Source organism: Vanessa cardui, chromosome 10, assembly GCF_905220365.1.
Source record: "Vanessa cardui chromosome 10, ilVanCard2.1, whole genome shotgun sequence".
NCBI lineage: Eukaryota > Metazoa > Arthropoda > Insecta > Lepidoptera > Nymphalidae > Vanessa > Vanessa cardui.
In genome coordinates this window covers 6441946-6446648 of record NC_061132.1, presented here as the reverse complement: position 1 = coordinate 6446648, position 4703 = coordinate 6441946, and positions in this window count along the sequence as shown.

Below are 4703 nucleotides of genomic sequence, written 5' to 3'. Positions count from 1 at the left end.
CATTCATAATATTAATATAAATAATTCGCGTCTTATTGTTGTTTGTTCTTTAATATAAATACTTAAATCTTTGACTTATGTTTTATGTATATACCTATATGACTTATTGATATAAACCTAAATCCACTTAGCACCTTTCGCAAGTCACCAACGACCTAGTCAGTCAGTTAATATGAGAATTGAAGTTTTGTTTACAACTCTAATGTTTGATTGTTTCTAATTAATTTTGTAATTTACCTTTAAATGGATGTACATATTTTAGTTATAACAGTATTTTAGTAGGTACCTACTTGGTTAATATAATCTCGTTATTTTTTACTAGTTTAAGCAAATGTCTGTGTATGTATCAATGTAATATTTATCAATTTATGTATCAATGTAAATTTGTGTATACATATTTTCTTCTGCTCATTTTTCGTTTTCTTTTTTTTTTCATTTTTGTTATTGTAGCGAGTAATAGTAATTAATAGTTACATTAGCATGTAGTGTTTGCTTTTAAATGATTTTACATAATCTTTGTATGCATATCATCTAATTGTATATTTTACAAACCCAATAAATAAAATAAATTAAAAAAATGACATATAACTATATGACAAACAAAATAAAAATAGACTCTTTATCCCTCTTGGTATATATATAAGGTTGGGGAAAAAGTCTTTTCGCATATAGTATGTATGAACTTGTAATAAAATCTCTTTGGCTATACCATTTGTATCTGGCTGGTTTTGGTATCATTAAAAAGTTTTAATTTTAAAGAAGGCACTTCCAAATTCAAATTAGGAATTTGTGTGACTTTCATTTGTTTTTGTTGTTGTTAAAATGAGTGAATCTAAAGAAGAAATTCGATACATTTTAAAATTTTACTATAAAAAAGGTAAAAATGCAACTCAAGCCGGAAATTTAGAAATCAAAGATGCATCTCGCTCTCGTCGCCCTGTTACGGACAAAATTGATGCCATTTTTGAAAAAGTGGAGCAAGATCGGCATATTGGTAGTTACGATGTAGCTGAAGAACTGGCAATTGACCACAAAACGGTTTTGACTCATTTGAATAAAGCTGGGTACACAAAAAAGCTCGATATATGGGTGCCTCATGAACTCACTGAAAGAAACCTAATGAACCGTGTACTCATTTGTGATTCTTTATTACAACGTAATGAAACCGAACCATTTTTGAAGAAGCTGATAACTGGTGATGAAAAGTGGATCACATACGACAAGAACGTGCGAAAAAGATCGTGTTCAAAGGCCGATCAAGCTTCACAGACTGTGGCAAAACCCGGATTAACTCGCAACAAGGTAATGCTGTGTGTATGGTGGGATTGGAAGGGCATCATTCATTATGAGCTGTTACTGCCCTGCAGGACCATCGATTCAGAACTCTATTGCGAACAATTGATGAGATTGAAGCAAGAAATTGAGAGAAAGCGGCAAAGAAAGAATTGATCAACAGAAGGGGTGTGGTTTTTCACCATGACAACGCTAGACCTCACACATCTTTAGCCACTCAACAAAAATTACGAGAGTTTGGCTGGGAGGTATTAATGCATCCGCCGTATAGTCCTGACCTTGCACCTTCAGATTTTCATCTGTTTCGGTCTCTGCAGAATTCCTTAGGCAGTGTCAGGTTAACATCACGAGAGGACTGCCAAAACCACTTGTCGCAGTTTTTCGATCAGAAGCCCCAAAATTTTTACAGCAATGGGATCATGTCACTACCAACAAGATGGCAAATAGTTATGGAACAAAATGGCACCTACATACTTTAGTCAAATGTAAATACGAAGAAAATTTTTCCCCAACCTATTATATAAACGCCAACCAAGATAGCAGGACCATCTTCGATGCGGTATGCAGAGAACTCGTATCTATGGCGAAGCATGAGGGATGGCTTTGAATCTTTCAGTACACTCACTACTCTCGTAACACTTTTGTTTAATCATAAGATAATGAGGAAAACAAAATGAATAAACTTAATATGCATTTATATATGTCTGATGATTAGTGGTCTTTACCAGCGAAAGAAATTGGTGCTGTAAGAAACATTCCTAGCATATGCTACGTCAACATTGGGAACTACTTCCCATACAACAGGAACACAGCAATACCTAAGTATTACTGGCGGTAGAATACGAATACAGACGAATGGGCGGTCTATAGATTTGCAAACAAACTTACCAGCCGGATTAAAACCCGATCTAAGAGAGATATAGATACTTTTGAGATACAGTTGTGTAATACTGGAAACTGCTAAACTGAAGTGCCGGAACCTACGAGATACTCAAAAGGTATCCTTTATGTGAATCATAAGAATAAAATACTCTCACAATTTTTTCTACCATAATCCTATAACTTTTATACCCTACTTGGGTAAAAAAATTGTTTGCATGGTGATTTAAAAATGAGAAGCGACAGAGATTTTGTTTATTTTTTTTTATAATTTGTAGTGTAATTCATTGAATTGTCAATATACATGGTTGACTTCGAAAATATGTGTGCATTAAAAATGTTATAAATATTTATAAAATAGATTTCATTTCAAGTATTGTATTAATTAACGGAGACTTGTTCACTCAACAAACTAAAATTACAATAAACAATTTCGATCAGTATAACTGTGTATTATTTTTATTGATGACCATACGTATGGTACGTTTGTTGTGTATTAAATGCAATAAATATGGAATACTTATTGCATGTGCCTATAAAATTTGAGGGTTCTCCAGGATCCCATCATCTGACCCTGATATCCTCATAATGGTACCATCTCCAAAATCATCAAAATCACTTCTTTCATATATAAATATATACAATATACCCAGAACAGCGATCTTCACACGATTCTAAAAGAATAAAAGAAAATATAAATATAATTTTGTTTTCGAATAAAGTTTTTTCTCGACGTGTGATATTATTATGTACATTAAAACTAATTTTATTTTCAAAGCAATGAAATTCTAGGACTTATCAATTAAGAAAATTTGCGATATAGGCAGATCTTATATCACAAATTTGCTGAGCCGGTTCGAAAAATGTGTGGAGTTCACTCATTGTACTGTAAATACAGGCACAAGGAACATAATCTTTCAAAGGGTTGGTAGTGTATTCACGGTGTAATTAATGTTAATATATATCTCATAATCGTAATGTCTATGAATGGTGGTCTCCAGGTGGCCTTATATATGTAGATATGAAAAAAGGCTTCCTGCATATAATGTATATATATATATATATATATATATATATATATATATGTGTATATAGTAATGGTGTTTTTACTTTCACAAGTAAAATATGCTAAAAAACAAACATTTATGAAATACTTTTTTTACTATTTTTGATTAATCTTTATTTAAGAATTATAATTTTGAGTCTGTTTTCATTTTAGTTTCTTTATGAAATTGTACTTTTTTATAGATCGATCTTTATTCAATATAGAATTATTATACTTTCTTATTGGTTGTCAAATTTCTACCACCGTTTCGGGAAGAAAAATATCATACGATCGAGTGAAACATAGCGGTAAATTATTGTTTTGATCAAATATGTTTTCCTCCTCGGTCTCGGACCTCCTCGGTCGAGTGGTGTTTACGCCGGTTTTCATCAGTACGCCACTCCGAGGTCCCGGGTTCGATTGCCGGCCGAGTCGATGTAGATTATCATTAATTTTCTGTGTTTTTGGGTCTGGGTAAACAAAATCAGGAGTAACGACGGTACCACAAACGTGGTACCGTCGTTACTTCTGATTTTCCATAACACAAGTGCTTTAGCTACCTACATTGGGATCAGAGTAATGTATGTGATGTTGTCTCATGTTGTCTCATATATTGTAACGGTTGTCTATGTATGTGCTGCCTTATAAGTGTTTACACTAATTATTATCTCATAAATAAAACAGGTAATAAATAATTGTATTTATGTAATGGGCTATAATATCAAATTAACGGCAATAAAACAACTATTAATTATTACGCCAGTTAAAATAAATTTTACATACCGGTCTATATTTGCGATTTTAATATTAATATTAATATACTTAATGCACTATTATCACAATATTAATTATCAAAATCAACTTTTTATTGATGAACTCAATCAAAATTTTAGTGCGCAACCATTCAAGAAATGCGAGTTGTTATATCCTTTGTGACTATGATCCCTTTTCCTAAAACTTTAAAATTAGAACGAACTAATTACGAGTCGAGCCGAGATGGCCCAGTGGTTCGAGTACGTGCATCTTGACCGATGATTGCAGGTTCAAACCCAGGCAAGCACCGCTGAATATTTCTTGTGCTTGATTTGTGTTTAAAAAATTTGTCTCGTGCTTGGCGGTGAAGGAAAATATCGCGAGGAAACCTGCATGTGTCTAATTTCATCGAAATTCTGCCACATGTTCATTCCATCAACCCGCATTGGAACAGCGAGGTGGAATATGTTCCGAACCTTCTCTTCAATGGGAGACTAGGTCTTAGCCCAGCAGTGTGAAATTTACTGACTGTTACTTTTTTTTATCTAGTCTCTTGTGCCAAGCTCCGTTTGATCACAGACGAACGTCATTAGGCCTTAAAAATCAAAATCAAAATAAACTTTATTCCAGTAGGATTTTACAAGCACTTTTGAATCGTCATTTTACAATTAAGTGAAGCTAATACCTTAATGGCGTAACGAACATAAAGTCAAGAATATAATAAAAGTACAAG